Source organism: Euphorbia lathyris, chromosome 1, assembly GCF_963576675.1.
Source record: "Euphorbia lathyris chromosome 1, ddEupLath1.1, whole genome shotgun sequence".
NCBI lineage: Eukaryota > Viridiplantae > Streptophyta > Magnoliopsida > Malpighiales > Euphorbiaceae > Euphorbia > Euphorbia lathyris.
In genome coordinates, this window is record NC_088910.1 from 104,109,174 (window position 1) to 104,128,433 (window position 19,260).

General features: G+C 35.9%; 1 long non-coding RNA gene and 1 pseudogene across 1 annotated transcript in view; one reads left to right on the forward strand and one right to left on the reverse strand.

Moving 5' to 3' along the window:
* The first annotated feature begins 636 nt into the window (after nucleotides 1–636).
* The window catches only part of LOC136209791 (uncharacterized), a 42,461-nt gene continuing 23,837 nt past the window's right edge, over nucleotides 637–19,260 (forward strand). Inside the window, exons 1-2 of the long non-coding RNA XR_010677673.1 lie at nucleotides 637–806; nucleotides 1,152–1,202. This is a non-coding gene — a long non-coding RNA (uncharacterized lncRNA). The remainder of the gene's footprint in view (nucleotides 807–1,151; nucleotides 1,203–19,260) is intronic.
* LOC136209782 (G-type lectin S-receptor-like serine/threonine-protein kinase LECRK2) lies at nucleotides 860–3,988 on the reverse strand (annotated as a pseudogene).

The following is a 19,260-nucleotide window of genomic DNA, read 5'->3' on the forward strand; positions in this document are numbered from 1 at the left end:
ACCCAAAAAATATAAATGGAGTTTCTGGATGAAACATTGCTGGACTAACAAAGGTCTCTCCATATACACGGATTGCATTGTATTGGTAATCAAGCATCTTCGTCGTGCAATCAGACTTGCTCAAAGTTGACACTATGCTTTTCTGGGGAGGAAAATTAAGGAAACCATTGGTAAAATAAGATGAAGCCATTGATAGTTAAGAGTTTTAGTTGAAATGAATTTAAAGAGTAAATGTGGATAATTGAAGTAGAAAAATTGTTTAATTTTATAGATGGAAATATAGCCGTTAGAATATAGTCGTTCAAATATAGCCGTTGAAATATAGTCGTTGGAATAAGTCATTGGAACGAACGATTTGTTTTTTCTAATTAAATAAATATATTTATTTTTGAAGCCGTTAAAATATATTTATTTTTTTTAATAGCATAATAAAATTTATTTTTTATTTAATTATTAATGATTATTGAATATATATTGAATATTATTAATAAATACAAATATTTGAATTAAAAATGAAGAAATTAAAATGTTATGATGTGTGGGACCATTAAAGTAATGTAAAAGTATGTAACTACTAGATAGAGTTTTTATAAAGAGACTGTGTTTTATTATGGAGGCTGTTTTGTAACAGTAGTATTTGATTATGGTGAGGGTGTTTGATTACCCAACCACTGGTACGCTCTAATCTGATATGTTACCTGAAGATGCTAAAATCGAATACCTCATCCATACATTGTGTATAACGTGCTGCATTTGTTGAAGATGACAAAGAAATGGAAGTTGCTCATCCTGTAGCGACTACAAAGGTATTTCTTATAGCTACTTTATTTTTCAATTAATGTTAATTAAAGCAAATTATAGGTGGAGTTTTGGAGGAGAATTCTACCAATGCTTCAAAATATAATTAACTGCGATTCTCTACCACACTACTGGGAGGGTAGTATGAATCTGTTTAAGTTTTGTGCAGAAAAAATTGGCTAGGGTTTGGACAGCTATAGCATTGATCTTGAGACTTGGATCGAAATATCGATCTCAAAGGATAACAGCTAGTGAATCTGTTTGAAATGAAGCTGATAGGATGTGAAATTTAATTTAGGGATTTAGAGATGCTAATAGCTGAAGTAATTGTAGCTATTTTATGTGTAAGGAAGCTTTTTGAGCTTTATGGAACATACTGTTGAGCTTATAGCATCTTATCGCAGGTAAATATTTGTAACCCTTAGCATTCTTTTCTCCCTTGTTATATAGTCTTTTTGGTTGCATAGAAGATATTGTTGTTCAGCGAAAATAGCAGTTATCATTGTTCATATAACTATTATGTTGATGATTGATTAAATGCTTAATAGATGAGTCATTTTCTTATTGTAAAAATACAAATTGACAAACCGAAATGGATAGTGAACAAGTAGAGATGCATGTCGTAAGTCTATTGCAACTTGCATCTTCTCTTTAGAAGGTAGAGGTGGAGAGAGGCATAGGGGGAAGGGATACATTCGCAAATCCTTCCAACATTCGTAGAACCATACTCATTGAAGGTCTATTTGAAGGATCCTCTAGAGTACACCAGATAGCTATAATTGCCCATCTGTCTATTCTCTCTTTATCAGATGCATCCTCCTCATCAATTTCAGCCAAAGCATCGATTTTCCCTTCTAGAAAATAATCGTAGACCAAGTCTATCAGTATTCCTTCTTCATCTTCAACTTTTGGAACATTCTTTCTGCAGTAGATTATCTCCAATAACATCACACCGAAACTGTAGACGTCCACTTTAGCTGTAACTGCTGAACTTCTGAACCATTCTGGAGCTACGTATCCTTTTGTTCCTCTGATACCTGTCAAAGTTCGACTCTGATTCAACTGTAACAATTTTGCTAATCCAAAATCAGAAATCTTGGCAGTATAGCATTCATCCAGAAGTACATTTTCAGGCTTGATATCACAATGAATGATTGGAACTTCACACTCTTCATGTAGATACGCAAGCCCTCTTGCGATCTCTAATGCAATTTTAGCCCTTATATTCCAGACAGGTTTTGGATTTCTGAGTAGAAAATTTGCTAATGTACCATTAGTCATGAAGGGATAAATCAGAACACAGTGTGGTCCCTCTTCACAGAAACCCAGCAATCGGAGAAGATTCTTGTGACATGTCTTTCCAATCACTTCCATTTCGGTTTTAAATTCCCTTTTAGCTTCTTGGGCTAACTTATCCAACTTCTTGACTGCAACCGCATTATTCAATCCAAAGTTTAGGTTGCCTTTGTAAACAATTGAAGAAGAACCTCTGCCAATTTCTTCCCTGAAATTATCTGTTGTTTCCTCCAGTTCTTTGTAACTCAACACGAGCAGATTTGTTTCCGCAAGGACAGGAACTTGATCAATTTTTTTTTATTTCCTGTTGCAAAAAAGGAAAAGAATCGAGGAAACTGCGATAAGGAGTAATGCATTGAGAACAAGGGAGGCACTTAGTGACTTTGATGAGACAGGCAGGGCTAGGATTGACTCAGTATTGCCCTTGTTTGTACAGGCAGGACTAGGAATTTTTATAGTAGCAGCTTTTCTAACTCTGATGAGAGCCATTGACCAACCGGTTTCGAGTTTTCCATTTGAAAGAGGTATTTTTTTTCTTCCAACATGTCCTTGAGCGACCATAAATGGCAATGTCACAAAAGCAATCTTTCAAGCAAGAAGTTGTGCACTCTGCTTCAGTATAGTTGGGTAGACTTTCATAATCCCCGGATGGCCAATTCATGTTCTGAAGGCGATGAAATTCATATGAATCTTCTAGATTAATAAATTCATCATCAACTCCACATGCACGGGGAAAATTCGGTATGCAGTCTCCGAACTGGTTATTTTCATCCATAAATGAATACCCAGGTGGGCATTTACAAGTAGGCCTTCCATCAACCATGTTGCAGTAGCTATTATATCCACATGAACCACTTCCAAGCCTATTGCCTATAGCAGAACAAACATCTCGAGGAAGGTATTGCACAATTGACCAGCTTTGATTACTGGTGGCTCCCCTAGGATACGCATATACTGTGAAAACTCCAGTATAATCAAGTGTTGCTCGATAATAGTTTGCAGCTACACTTGGCGGTACTGCTATGTTCCCCATCGTCCATGAGAGCGCGACTCTCTCGCCATTTGTGTTAATCAAGAAGATATCAGACGATCCGTTGAAAACCAGCTGATTCACAGATCCAGATTGATTGCCACTTACATAATAAGATCCATATTCTAATTCAGTTGGCCAGGCAACTGGACTGAGTTCTAGATTACCATCATTCGTGAAGAAAAGCTTGAATCTTCCTCTCGAGAAGTTTGTTTCTGCGAATCTAGAAAACAAAACGTTGCTAGATTCCAGTGTTTGAGATGGTAGGATAGTCTCTTTAGGATTCTTGAAGCTCTCCCATAGATTAATAGAATTGCTATCAACAAGAACAAAGTTACCTGTATCCAGCATGGAACCATAAGAAACAGATGCACCTTGGCTGACTTGTGCATTCCATATTAGTTGGCCATTAGGATCGGTAAGAGCTAGGCTGTTTGCAGTAAGCTCAATCCTTGATCCTCGCGGGGCAGGATTATCGCCATTTGCATACCAGGTGATTGTTTTATCAGGAATTTTGTCAAACCAGATTGCAAGCAAGAAGAGGTCATCTGTATTTGGAATTCTTTGAAAACCGAAAGCAAAGTCTCTGGAAGGTGAAAGCCATGGCAAGCTATTATCAATTGCAAGCAATGATGAGTTCAATGTTATGTTCTGCTGGGCAGAAAGTGAATGTAGCAGAAACAGGATAAGAAAAACCAGTTGAGGGAGTGCCATGGAAGCCATAGAAGTTGGTGGTGATAGAGTTGTGATTAATTAAGGGAAACATATAAGACATCAAGTCTTCCTTGGAAATTTCTTGCAGGATGATTTAGATGACCTGATTAAAACATGTGGACCGTATTTGAATGGTAATTGGAAAAGCAATGTTACACTTGATGCTAAATTTGATGGAACATTTTCCAGATGGACCACATGGATATTAATGCTACACCCTACTTTTCACTAATTGATTTATTTCTTTAAATGCTAATTCTGAAATTGAATAGTTGATGTTGAAAGTGTTGCTAGTTAAGGTTAGTTTGAGTGGTTAAGAGTTTCAAGCCGTTTAAATTAGAGTTCAAAACCTTGTATATGTTCCAAATGTGAATGGAGAGATGATCCACTTAAAAAAGTGTCCGATGAGTTTTGAATCGATTAATCAACTTTTTTGTATTGCTAGCATTCTTTACTCTAATCCCTTTCTCCTCATTGGAAAATGATTGGTGTAAAGAAAAAAAATGTACAAATATTGTGTTTTTATTGATAAGGTCAAATAGATTGGGATTATAGTAGACCTAATAAGGTAGCAACCACAAATTACAATCCACGAAGTAATACATGCTTGGATCAGGACTTCATTTATTGTACCATAGCGATTCAAATCGTACGATCGAAATCGAGTTGGCTCCATTTCAAGCCAATTCTATAGGTTGAATCTAAACTGATTAGGAATGAATCTAAACCGATTATGGGTAAATGTTGTACACCACGTATGTAATTTACCCCAATTTATAGTAATTTTCCAATTCTATATTTCCATACTTTTCATTGACTAGTGTGAGAATCAAAATATATTATAATTCCATCTTGGTTGATATGTGATATCATGCAAAATGACATCATACGGATGACGTCAGCACTACTCATTTTGAGATTAAAGATCACATGTAAAGGAGCCAGTCCAAGGGCATCATCAAAGGCTTCGGCTTCCTCTGATAGGGGAACATTCGAGAATCCTTAGATTCCTTATAGGACACGGACATATTCAAATTATAAGGATTCCTAATCAATGGAGGACTTAACCTGTATAGACACAAGACACGCTACGTTAACTATTATCCATAACTAGTCCATACTTTTCAATCATTCCTAAATAAAAAAACTCACTTAGACATCAGAGCGGGTCCGTCAAACTTTAGCCCCGTCTGACATCCGATTATGTTTTACAGGTTAATACGACTGATGATTGCCAAGACAATTTGGACACGTATACAAGTTCAGATACATGGTTATCATTGGTGTCGTGAGCATGGACTGATAAATCAGATCATGCAGATATGGATGCATCCAGTCGAGTTCAATCAGAGATTCATCGGAATCAGGATGAAGAAGTTAATTAGGAAGAAGAACACCAAGCTCAGCTTGATCCTCAATACCAACTTCTAGCGGAAGAAGTTTCTCGAAGGTTTAGTCAGAATCTGGTAGCGATGCAAAAGGAGATGGACGATGCAAAAGCGGCTCATGAAAATGAGATGATCGACCTCAAGCGTCATTTGCAGAAGGTGAATGAAGACCTTCGAAATAAGCATATTCATACCGCTGAGTCCAATCGAGAATCCCCTAAAATCCCAAAGTTGCATTCTCGAAGCCCTTCTCTCACTAAAAGATATTCTCGATCAAGGAATCCTCCCCGATCTAGAGAGCACAATAGGAGTAGGCATTGATCCCCCCTCAAAACCCTTAGGCAATCGACATAAACATCCGGAGATAAATAAGCTAAAAGTAGAGAATGAAACGCCACTCAGCAAGCATGATATATTTGAGCTTCTTAGCAAGGAGGCGTTAGGCAGACCTGACCCACGTGATGGATATTCGGCCCTATCTAAGACATGTACATCTTTGTTTGAAGAAATCCAGCGTCAGCCGATGCCTAGGGGATTTCAGATTTCTACTTTCAGCCAATATGACGGCACTGGAGATCCCGTTACACACGTCAAAAACTTCTGAAGAATCATAAAGGCCACCACAGCAACAGATGTAATGCTTTGCCACCTCTTCCCAACAACCCTAGAGGAATATGCACCTTTCTAGTATGTGCAACTTCTTCCTGAATCCATTTATAATTTCAATCAAATGGCCGATTCATTTGTAGATCACTTCGTCACTTCAATACCGGAGGGGAAAACCATGCAAGATGTTAACCGAATGCTTCAAGCTGAGGGAGAATATTTGGCCCAGTTCATACAAAATTTCCAAGCACTGGCCATCCGAATCAAAGAGTTCAGTGTTAGGGGGCTATTGATGCCATGGCGGGTTGATGCGTATAAAATGTATACGTGCTTTTTAGCGCAAGTGCACTCTATCGTACCAAGTAATACAGTATACTTACGTATAAAGATTTATACCACATGGATTTCGTACAATGATTAACTATCCACAAATTTTTGAAGTATAAACAATTGGATTACAGAGATTTTGGTTGTTTATAATGACGAAAAATTTTGTTCAGTGGAGTAAAACACTAGGGAATTGGGTTCACTTCCTAAGTTTGAGCCAATGAAATCTATTGAAATAAGACACCGAAGAGAAATTCGTGATTTTAAAGATGGTGATTTCTAAAAAAAACTCGGTGCTAAGACCTAAGACCACCTCGTTCTATTTCTTCACTCATATTTACTTAACCGGACTAATGGTCACTTAAATACGACAAGAAAGCTTTAAGTTCAATGAAAAATCCTAGTAATGAAGTGCTAAAAACCACATCGATTTGCTATCGAGTCTAAGAATGTAGTTTTCCGTTAACCTCTTATTACTATGGTGAGTAAAAAGCAATTAACTGAAATATGGATTAAGCTTATGTTCTTAGTTCTTTTAAATCGAATTCCTTCCGGGTGTATATCTAATAGACTTCTAACTTGACTCAAAACATTAGAAAGATTCCCATCATCCCTATTAGGGAAGACTTAGTTCATGGTCATTGGGGAAACAAAACTTGAAAGAAAGTGAAATAAAGTAAAACTCATTGAAAGTAGAAGATGAAGAAATGGAAGATGAACAAACTTTTGATTGAATATGAAATCAACTTACAAAACTAAAAAGAAATGACTTTGAAACAAGAAATTGTACTTAAGAACTACAAAAATCAATTAAACTAGAGTATTGACAATGGAGAAACTATGTAAAAAGGTGCAAAAGGTGTGAAAAGTGTTTCTTCTCTTCCAAAATCTCATCTATTTATAGGCTAAATCTTGCTCCAATCAAGATGATAATCTGAAATTGATGAGTAGTAGCCTCTAAAATACTGAATTTGTGCATTCAATATCCTTGAGAAGTTCAATTGAAGAGAGATATGGGCTTACATAAAGAAGAGGAGCCGCCCGGTGCAAGTTGCTGAAGACAGCAGGTCTCGCCAAGACCTGCCCCTGAAATTGGACTTTTTGGGTCCATTTTGGGAGGTCTCGCCGAAACCTGCCCCTGGAACAATTCCAGTTCTGTTTCCAGTCTATTGCAACGCTTTGTGCGAATCTGTTGCAATAAGCTCAAATTGTCCAAGAATTGTCGTTTTGCTGTCTTTTCACGGAATGCATCCTCGTTCTTGCCCTGTAACTCACTCGGATAAATTGTCAATCTCGTGAGGGTGTGTGAGAGTGTAAAAAAAAACTAAAAACTCGTGAATTAAATTAAAATTATATGAAGGTGTGTGAAATTGTGAATTGAAGTGAACTTTAACAAAAATTAATACTAAATTAATAAAAAGACACACAAATAGACGAAATTATGACTCCATTTTACTGTGAAAATGGATGGCAACACGGGTAATTTTTGAAGTCGCACGCTTCATCAAAGCATTATTACATCCAGACCGGGAGATTTCTAGGAGCTTATGAAATGGCCTCGAAGCTATACTCGATGGGATGAGCACAAGCCGAACCCTTTGCTTATAAAAGGTTCAGCCCTGGTAGTGACAAGCCATCTAGAGATAAAGATCGGAGAGACTGAAGTTCACAAAAGCCTCAGGAGTGGAGGGATAAGCCACAACTTGCCTTTAACACTCCCAAGAAAGAGATGCTCTTTTAGGTAGAGGATACCAAGATGAGAATAGAGTATCCACCAAAATTCAAAAAGGATTGAAGCAATGAAAAATACTGTCACTTTCATAAAAGTGAAGGGCATGAAATAGAGACCGTAGAAAGTTGATCACAAAGTTAGAAAAATTGGCCGAAAGCGGCAAGTTGGATTTGTTCCTCAAAAGGTACGAAGAAGAGACCAAGAAAGACAAAGAGAAAAAGCAGGATGGTCGGACCCCCCGACGCGTGATTAATGTAATTACCAGAGGTCCCCAGACTAAAAGAAAACGAGAGGAAAATGCCTCGATTGAGCGAGTAAAGGAGCATCGGTCAGACTTTTAGTTTGGCAACCTAATAGATAAACCCGATAAATGGCACGACGTCGTCTTGGTGATCAAAATGTTAATCGCAGACTTCAAGGTCCAAAGAGTTTTTATCAATAGAAGTAGTTCAGTTAACATCATCACTCGTAAGGTTTTTGGAAGCCTTGATGTTGGGGCGGACAAATTAACTACCGACACGGCTCCTTTGGTCGGGATCAGTGGCCACACCGACCCACTACTGGATAGTATTCAATTATCTATTGAGATTGGAGTCTTCAGACCTAAGTGGTGAGGCAATGTGAAATTCATCGTGGTACACACCATTCTTCCGTATAATGCCATCCTAGGGTGACCACTTCTATCTAGATCGGCCGAGGCCTTATCCATTAGGCATTTGGCATGGCATATACCAACGGAGGATGGTATGGCTATTGCTCAGGGAAATAAGTTGGTGGCACATCAAACCTATATAACGTCTCTAAATATGAAGCCGCATGTAGAAGATAAGCGTGAAGAGGAAAAGGAGACGGCCGAACCTATAGGGTCTTTGGAGACGGATTGGTTAGTCGAAGGTAAATCAATTCATATGGCCGAAGGGCTATCCTGGGCAATCAAATCTGACATAACTCAATGTCTTAAAGATAATATTATTGCTTGGTGTCCTTCAGACGTAACATGTATTTCTCCCGGATATAATGATGAATTCCCTCAACATAGACAAGTCTATAAAAGAGATATGTCAAAAAAGGAGGAACAAGGGACCAGAGCATCAGAAAATAATGAGCGCAGAAGTCAAGAAGCTATTAGGCTATAGCATATTGAGCCCATTCAATATCCAAAATGGAGTGCCAACGTGGTGTAAGTCAACAAAGCTAATGGCAAGTGGTGACTTTGTGTTGACTTCACCGATCTCAACAAAGCTACAACAAAGGATTCACAACCTTTGTTGTGTATCGATACACTCATCAATTCCACGACTGGGTATGCGATTTATTCTTTGGGAGATGTGGCACATGGGTACCACCAGATTTCCATGAATCTGGAAGATAAAGAAAATGCGAGCTTTATCACTCATGAATGTACGCACTATTATAAAATCATGCCCATTGGGTTAAAAACTGCACGGGCATCATATAAGAGGCTCGTCAATGAAATCTTCAAGGATCTCATCGGAGACAAAATAGAGGTATACGTTGATGACATGATCATCAAAAGCCGAACCAAATAAGAGCATTCAAAAGACCTACAACTAGTCTTTAATACTCTTAAGCAGTACAACCTGAAACTAAACCCTGAAAATGCACCTTTGGTGTAGAACAGGAAATTTTTTAGGCTTTATGATAGAGGTGTGCATTGGTACAAAACCGAACCGAACAAAAAAAAAACAAATATCGAAATGATCAAAATAATTCACATCAATACCAAACCGAATAATATACAAAACTGAACTGAAATATACGGTTTGGTTTGGTTTTAACCGAACAAATCGAATTAAGTTAAAAATAAAAAATAAAAACCACTATATTTTCTCATTAAATTTACATCAACAACAAAAATTGAAACACTTTCAAAATATATCTATATTGGGTTATTATCTCAACAATAACAATAAAACTTAAACTTGTAACATCAAATATATGTATGTATGTATATATATATATATATATGTGTGTGTGTGTGTGTGTAAAAAATTTGTAATTTAGTGCGGTTCAATTTTTTTTACATTTTTCTGTTTGGTATGCGGTTTAAACCGAACCGATGCACACCCCTACTTTATGATCTCTCAAAGAGGTATTGAGGCCAATCCTGACAAGATTCATGCTATAATCAACATAGAGCCACCCAGAAAGCTTAATGACGTGAAGAAGCTGAAGTGTAAGATCATTGCTTTAGGAAGATTCATATCCCGTTCAACAAAAAGATGCTTACCATTCTACAAAAGTTTGAAAGGAGTGTAAGACTTCCAATGGACAACAGAATGCCAGAAATCCTTTGAAGAACTGAAGAAATTCTTGTCAAGTACACTACTCTTAAGCCGACCAATAGCTAGCGCAACTCTCTTCCTTTACATCTGCGTAACAAATGAATCTATCGGAACCGTCCTGATTAGGGAAGAGGGGGAGAACAGTTGCCAGTATATTATGTCAGTAGAGTCCTAAGGGACATAAAAACCTGCTATCCTAAACTGGAAAAGTTGGCATTCGTTGTAGCAATCACAGCTTAGAAGCTTCAGCCTTATATTCAAAGCCACCCCATTGTAGTTCGAACATATATGCCTCTTCAGAAAATCCTCCAACGTCTTGAGTTGCCTGGAAGATTGGTAGAGTGGACGCTGAAGCTAGTAGAGTTTGAGGTCACTTTCAAACCAATGAAGGCCTTTAAAGCTCAAGCACTAGCATATTTCTTAACTGAAATCTCGAATGAAGCACGTGAATCAGCTCTATCTCAAGAGATATGAGAGGGTTTTGTAGATGGTAGCTCGAGCAGCAAAGGTGCGGGAATATGCATTTTTATAAAAGGCCCCAAAGGTGTCCTCTTAAAATACGCAGCAACCCTCACTTTCCCATCCACCAATAATATAGCAGAGAAGCTTTAATCCAAGCCCTTAACATACTAAAGGTGATTCGACTAGGTTGAGCCATCATCAAAAGTGATTCGAAATTAGTAATCAACTAATCCACTAGTGAGTAAAGTGCCTTGAAGGAAACTATGAAAGCATATTTGCATATGGTAAAAGAGCTCTTCGACGAAGCCAAATCAGACAGAAGGAAGGTAGAATTACAAAGAATCCCTAAGGAGCAGAACGATAAAGCTAACTCCTTAGCAAAGATGGCAGCTTCTCCTTCGACAAACATATCCAAAACAAAGACGGTTTGAAATTCTTGTTACTATAAGGCTTGTCCGAAACAAAAGTTGGAAGATTGGTAGGAAGTTTAGAAATCCAAAAGGAATCGTCATTACCCCTCACAGTATGGGTCTAGAGATGCTGAAACAAAGGACCGGTCAACACGAAGTTCAGATCCTCGCATACTTTAACTAAGCCCAAAAGGTTTAAACAGCCATTCGGTGACAACTGTGTCGGGCATATCTCCAGCTCTTCTAGAACATTCAATACGTTGTCAGAGAAGCGGACATGAACCCCATTTTCCAGAAAAATCCAGATAACCTTTTAGGACGTTTGTTATTTCCTGGTCAGGGGTTAGAACCGTAACCTCCAGATGGACGAATTCTGAATGACGGGACACTAACTTCATTAAAGAAAGCTCATCCATGGTAGAATCATGGTCATGGTTTGAGATTTCTTACCTTTCTCAACCGATGAACTCTTGCAACCCATTAAAGAGAAAAACAAGAAGAAAACAGAAAAAAGAAATCGACAACTTACTCAAATAGGATATCAACTACTTCTGCGAGACAAAAAAAAATACAGAAAGCAAAGAAAAAGGTAAAGTGCCTTGTGGAATCTAGAAAGCATATAGGTCTCAAAACAGGCGAAAAGAAGAAGCTAAAGTGCTCTGTAATCAAAGAAACATCTAGGTCTCCAACTGACAAAAAGAGAAAGTGAAGAAAGAAGATTGAAATGCTTTGGAATAAAAAAAAAGCTGATAGGCCCTCAACAATCGAAATATGGTGAAAAAGATAGAAAGAAATAAGGTGATCTTATGTAAAAAGGAGAATGGGCGCAGATAGAAAATGAAGAGATGACGAGAAGGTGAAAAGGCAAGGCATTTAAAGCTTCTCATCATTAGAGCTCCAATCAAGCATTTCCCCATAAAACAAGCCGTGAGCACAAAGCTTTATATCAAATAAAAGAAAGACACTTCAGCCATGCATGGAGCAAATTACTCGGAAGTATTCAAGTACAAATAACATGGGATCATTCATAAAAAAAGTTCTCTTTGATAACCTTTATATCCTTAAAAGTATAAAATCCCGAAAGAATGTCTAAGAGTCAAAGAGGGGATGGGGTAGGGCATCTGATATCATGCAAAATGAGATCACACGGATGACGTCAGTACCACCCCTTTTGAGATTAAAGACCATGTGCAAAGGAGCTGGGCATCATCAAAGGCTTCGGCTTCGGCTTCCTCCAACAGAGGAACATTCGAGAATCTGATATGAAAAAGGATTCCTCCCAAAACTTAGATTCCTTACGGGAAATACATATTCAAATCATAAGGATTCCTAATCAATGAAGGACTTAACCTAAAATCCCTATATAAAAACATGTATAGATACAAGATACGGTACGTAAACTATTATTTCACAACTAGTCCATACTTTTCAATTATTTCTAAATCAAAAATTGACTTACACATCGGAGTGAGTTCGTCTGACTCTAGTCTCGTCTGACCTTCGATTCTATTTTATAGGTTAATACGACTGAGAATTGCCAAGACGATGTGGAAACGTATCTAAGTTCAAATACACGATTATTAATATGATTTATTTTATAAATTTAAATTATATATTTTTTAATAATATTTTATGTTCAATATGGTAAATATTTAATATAAATTAAATATTATAAATTTGAATCGAATTTTATAATTTGATTTACAACTCATAATCTACATAAGGATTTCTATTCACGAGTCCAATTCCGGTTTGATAACTATGCTCCAATCCCCTTTTCCTTTTAAAGTTTTGGCAAAAAGCATCATGAGGTCCCTGATCTTTCATTATTTGGTGCATTAAGCCATCGATCTTTCATTTAGACACATTGAGCTCCTGATCTTTCATATATGGATGTATTAGGTCCTTTTGTAAATCAATTCATATATAGGTGTATTAAGGGACTGTTTGGTTCAACTCTTAGCTAATAGATGTTGTTGTTGCTGTTAGCTGTTTGCGGTTGTAGTAAGCTGCTTGTTATTAGTTGTTTAATTATTAGCCTTATTCTAAACCGTAGGAAACATAGCGTTTGGTTAGGTTTTTATAACCGTATCGTTTAGTATTTTCTCTGGAAATTGCAACATTTTAGAGCTTTTCACGAAAAACTCTTTTTTAAAGCTTTTCATGGATAGTTGTTTGTAGTTACTTGTTATTGACAAAATTATTCTTCTTATTTACACAAAATGTGTTTCCTTTTTGATATTATTTTTATTTCTAGAACAAAATTATCGAAAAATAAAGTTTTGTTGCGTTTAATAAATTTTTTATTTTTTATTTTTTATATAATTTATTTTTATTAATTTGTATAATATATTTTTTATTTTATAATTTATTTGTAGATTAATTTAAAACATGTCCACATTGGAAATAAATATATACTAACAGTAACAGGTCAGTATAATTTTACCAAACACTAATAATTAAACAATTAATAACAAACAACCAACAACAACAACAACAAACAGCTTACTACAACAGCTAACATCAATGGCAACATCTACTAGCTAACAGTTGAACCAAACAGATCCTTAATATACCCATATATGAATTGATTTACAAAATGACCTAATACACCCATATATGAAAGATCAAAGGCTCAATGTGTCTAAATGAAAGATCAGGGACTCAATGTGTCTAAATGAAAGATCGAGGGTTTAATACACCAAACAATGAAAGAACGGCCTTAAGATGCTTTTTGCCTAAAGTTTTTAATTGAAAAAATATTGAAATTTGTAGTATCGATTTTGTCTCATTCTAATTTCTAATTAAATTTTGATAAAAGCAAGCTAACTTTTCCAAGAAGCAATTGGTGCCTGGATTTTTTTTTTTTTTTAAAAGAGATTTTGAATTTATAAATATGAGAATTGAACTAAAATATTTATGATATGGTCAAACAATTGTTTAATTGGTGGATCGCCTCATCAAGAAACAAAAACTTATTTGGGAATGCAAAGTATATAATGGTTAGCTAATGCCAATGACGTTATTCTGAGTGGTAAAAGTAGAATCTCTACATGTCTGGTTTGACTGGTTTAAGGTTGAATTTCTTATTCCGTCAAAATTTAGCTTTTATTAATAGGTAGTTTATAATTATCATTTTAAATTTTTATTGATGTCTGTGGTTTATGGTTTATATTGATTTTAGAGTAAATAATTATAAAGTCACTGAGTTTTTACTTATTACACTAGTCAATCTCTCTGTTTTTAGAAATAATTATATAGTCCCTCAGTTTTTGTTTTCATCAACTCCTTAGTCCGTATGTTTGAGTCAATGGTCAAACTATACCAAATAAATTTCAAAATACTAAAATTACCCTTTATTCTATATTTTAATAATAAAACAACTATTTTGTTTCATAAAAAAAATAAAACAACTATTTCCTTTTTTTTTTACGTTTTTTCTCCTACATAATCTCTATAATATTGAGTAATTTATTTATTAAATTTTATATAATCATAGAACTTTAATTAGTAGCCTAAATTTTATTGACTAAAAAAATAAATGAAAAATATTTCAAAAATTATCAAAATAAGGGAAAAACTATATAAAAAGTAATTTTTATTTATCTCTAATAAATTTTATAAATGAAGAAAAATATATGATTTAAAAAAAATGTTAATATTTAATGTTAGTTTAAAAATATTATATTAAAAACTAAAAATTTAAGAGAATAAAATTACATTTTTAATGATTAGTATATACCATTATATAAATTTCGGTGTATATATATTTCATAAATTTTATTAAAACTATTTAGATTAAATTTGGAACTAAAATATAATTTTTTTATGTAAATAACTAGGGGCAATTTGGACTTTCCCTACAAAAATAAATGGAATGACTAAAGAGTTGATTAAAATAAAACTTAAGGACCTTATAATAATATGATTGACCTACTAATATGTTAAGCAAAAACATAAGGACTTTATAATTATTTACCCAATATTTTTTCAAGTATATTAATTTCGATGTATATGTAGTTGCAAAACTTCATTAAAATTAATTAGATTAAATTTGAAACTAAAAGATAAAAAATTTATGTATATAATTATGGGTAATTTCGAACTTTTATTTACAAAAAACAAGTGGAATGACTAAAAAATTGATTAAAAATAAAACTTAAAGACTTTATAATAATATGATGGACTTAGTAGTGTGTTAAGTTAAAACATAAGGACCTTATAATTATTTACCCTTGATCTTATGAATGAGTAAACCTATCTTTAAATTATTTTTTACAAAAAATAATGATGTAAAGCACACTTCTAGTGTAGATTGAATCTAGGCTTAATACATCATTTGCCTCATGAACTTGTCTAAAAAGCTTGATTGGCCCCCTAAACTTTTAAAGTGTCTTGACAGCTCCTTCAACTTGTATAAAATGTTCAGTTAGCCCTCTGAACTTGGGTAAAATGTAATCAATTGATCACTCGGTCGCAAAAAAGTAAGTTAAATGCGGAAGATGTATTCCACGCATCTTAGAATGTTATTACATAATTCAAAAATAGATTAAAAATGAAGTTATTGCTTGCTCAACTATACAACTTGTCTTCTCTATTCTAAGCACCGTATACTCCGATTTCGGTCGTTTTACTTTTTTTAAGACTCGTGCAATATATCTTCCGTATTTAACTTACTTTTTTTGCAACCGAGTGATCAATTGATTACATTTTATGCAAGTTCAGGGGGCTAACTGAACATTTTATGCAAGTTCAAGGGGCTAATCAAACTTTTTGAACAAGTTCAGGGAGCAAATGATGTATTAAGCCTGGAATCTATCGACTAAATTTTATCTATGCCCATGTATTAGCTTCTCCTCGTAGAGCCATGTGGGACAGTCTCCTTGCTTATCTTTATGGTCAAAACGCCCCCAGCTCTAATGTTATGATTCCGTATTTCAATGCATTGTTAGGAGCTCATGAAAAAACGAGTGGTCTGCCTGGTTCTATGTCTTATAGGGATTTTCCAATGATTTAAAAATCGGACCAAACCAACCGGTTCAACCATGAACTGGCCAAGTATTTGGTATGGCTCAATTTATTTTGAGTTCATGCTAAAAACAAAAAAAAAACTGGGGAATTAGAGTCAAACCGGGATGACTTCGGTTCTAAAGTAGGCACAATGTTCACTCATTGTTGTAGTTGGATAAGCACCCTTTGTTCTTTTATATATAATTCTATTGTGGTTTTTTTTTTTTTTGACGATGTGGAATTCTGAATACAAAGCCAAGACATTAACTATGAAATAGGAAGGAAACTGAAAAATATCACATTGAATACTAAGTAATTTTAGTTAACCACCCATCTTTATATATACTAATCTATTTGTGGGAAATAGGTTGTATTCTAAGACAAGTGTGGATGATGTGATTTTTGGTAGAATATACGACCGAGTCTTGTCTATCTGGGCATTTATTAGCTTCTCTGGCCTCATGTAACTTTGCTCTCACAATCGCATCTCTGTGGCATGTTCAGCACAGAGAATGTTCATGGACTCTTGGACATATCCCATGTTGTAGAGGAGTTGCTTAGTGATTCTATCCATGAACTTTCTTTACTCTAGAGAATTTAGACATGCCTCTATTTTCTCATCTATCTCTGGCATAACCATAAAAGGTTCCAGTGGGTTGTTCCTTGCATCAACAAGACCCATAGGCCTTAGTGGTTGAGTGGATGTTGATGGAATGTCAAGGGGTGTTGTAATCATTAGGCTATTTAACAGTGTCATGGTTAGTCGATCAGGTCCACGCTCACCACTCCAATTTTATATGGTACAATCTGAAGTGAGCTTAAGAAATCCATTGGATGCTTGAAATAAGATAAAAAAAATGGTCAAAGAAGGACGGGGACTAGCGACCCTGCTCTGCTATCTAAGTTAGTAATGAGAAAAGCTACTGGATATCAAATGAGCTTAGATGAGTAGTAGGAATGAATTGAATATCTTTTGTGTGTAATGTATTACCTTGTATTTATAGGAAAACCAGGTTGTATGTCCTAAATGTGAGCAGCAGCCCGCGTGTCAGTCAGTTAATGATGAAGTCAGAAACGGTTATAACGGTTGCACATATGAGTCCACTAATCACGATACTCGACGAGGGTAAAAATATGTGTGACATTAAGGCCTCATTTTTACTGGTCCATGTGGTCCAACGGTTACTATTGAGGGAGGAGATTTCTTATTGGTTCAGTGTATTCATGATGAATTGTGTGATATCAGTTAGTCTTTTCAATTTTTGTTCAACTGATGTGCCTTGGAAGCTCCGTTAGGATTAGAAGCATTGTTTATTCATGATTTCTAAGATGTTGTTTCATGTTACGTATATCTTCTATGAAGGAAGCCGATGATACTCTTGCTAGGGGGATTTTAGAGGTTGATATATATGTGGTGGGATAATATCCCATATTTTTATAGTAATTTAGTTTCTGATAACTATTCGAGTCTCTGTCAGTATAAGTTTGCTTAAGTTGCTCTCGGGTTGCATTCTTTATATGTTTTTAATAATATTAGGAGCCTCGTGTTTTAGGGGTAAATTTCATCCATGGTGTACAAACTTTACCATAAATCACACTTTGGTGTACAGATTTCAATTTGTCACACTAATATATACGTACTTAGGAGTGACCTCCCACTATGGTATATGGCCGGTTAAAATGACCGGTCAAAGCTCAGTCAATGCGCCACCTCAGCTTTGATCGGTCAAAAAGTAAAAAAAAAAATCAACCACTAATATAATCTTACTGTTATACCCTCTTCTTCATTTCCTCTCCCTTCCCTCTCCCTTTTCATAATCTCTATTCTCTAATTTATATTCTACTTGTTGTTTGTGGGTGGTTCATCTTTTTTCATGATTAAACTTTTCTTACTCTTTAGTTACTTCCTATCCCTGTTTGAATCTAATTCTATCTTACTTAATTTAATCCCTCTTTGGCCGGCTAATTTTTAATTTCCTCCTTTCTTCCTATCCTATTCCCTCACTTTGACTTTTTTTCTTCGTCTAATCAAGAAATCCACAATTGCGCCATTACAATAACTTCAATTCACTCTCTTCTCTTTCCCTCCTCCTCCTCAATTCTGCAGCGATGACTAATCCATGGTGGGCAGGCCTTGGGCCGCTAGTCCTCGACCTATCCAATTCATCTTCCCTCAACAAATCACACCGTGAAATTTCCATCAATAAAACCAACAATACGGCTGACCGGCGATTACTAGCGATTCCGGCTTCATGCAGGCGAGTTGCAGCCTGCAATCCGCTTCCTTTTGAATCGGAATAAATCAGGTGAATCCGGCGATCCGGGCGCGGAAGTGGACGCATACGCTGACGGCTGCTGTGCGACTATGTGAAGGCCGGTGGACGTGGATGGGCGGGAGGAGTCACGGATGGCCCTTATTTCCTGTTCCAAAAAGGCCGGGTTAGAAGGATGCCTTATTCCTCTTCCCCCATGGGAAGAGAGCTTCAAACAGCCTAATTCAAGGTCTCAGGTATACCATACCGAGGGAGAACCCATTTTCTAAGTCGAGTGAGGAAGTTTAACTTTTATCCCCGAATTCTTTAAGTTTTGATAACCAAGCCTAAAAAGGCCTGAAGCCCCGACGACGATGACGACGATAGAGACACCGGCAATGAACCAAGAGAAGGTGTGTCGAAATCGATACTCGGAGACCTAGAGGATGCCCTCCCAGATCCAAAAACAAACCCAAACCACCAATTTTCGTGACCAGAGACAACCCTAATGTTCTCCGCAGCCATGTCATGGAAGTCGTCGGTGGTGTTGAAAAATTTTAGCTGATGATTGAGATTTTGGAGTTTAAATAGATTGGAATTGGGCATGTTTTTATAACTTGACGGAATTTGTTTTAGTTTATTGTATTGACCTTTCTTCTTTAAATTCTAGCTGCTTATAAAAATTAACAAAAAAAAATGGAGCAGCAACTGATTATGGAAGATGGATGTATATGAGCCTAGTTTGAGAGAGAGAAGATTGAGAGAGGAAGAGAAAGTTAGAGAGAGAAAGTATTGAGAGACAATGAATGGAAGATGGAGGTATATTCTTTCTATGTAGGAAGAAACTTATAGGAGGTATTTTAATAAATGCATATATGGTAGATCCCACTTTAGTGAATAGATATAATAAAAATTGATGATGTGGCGCG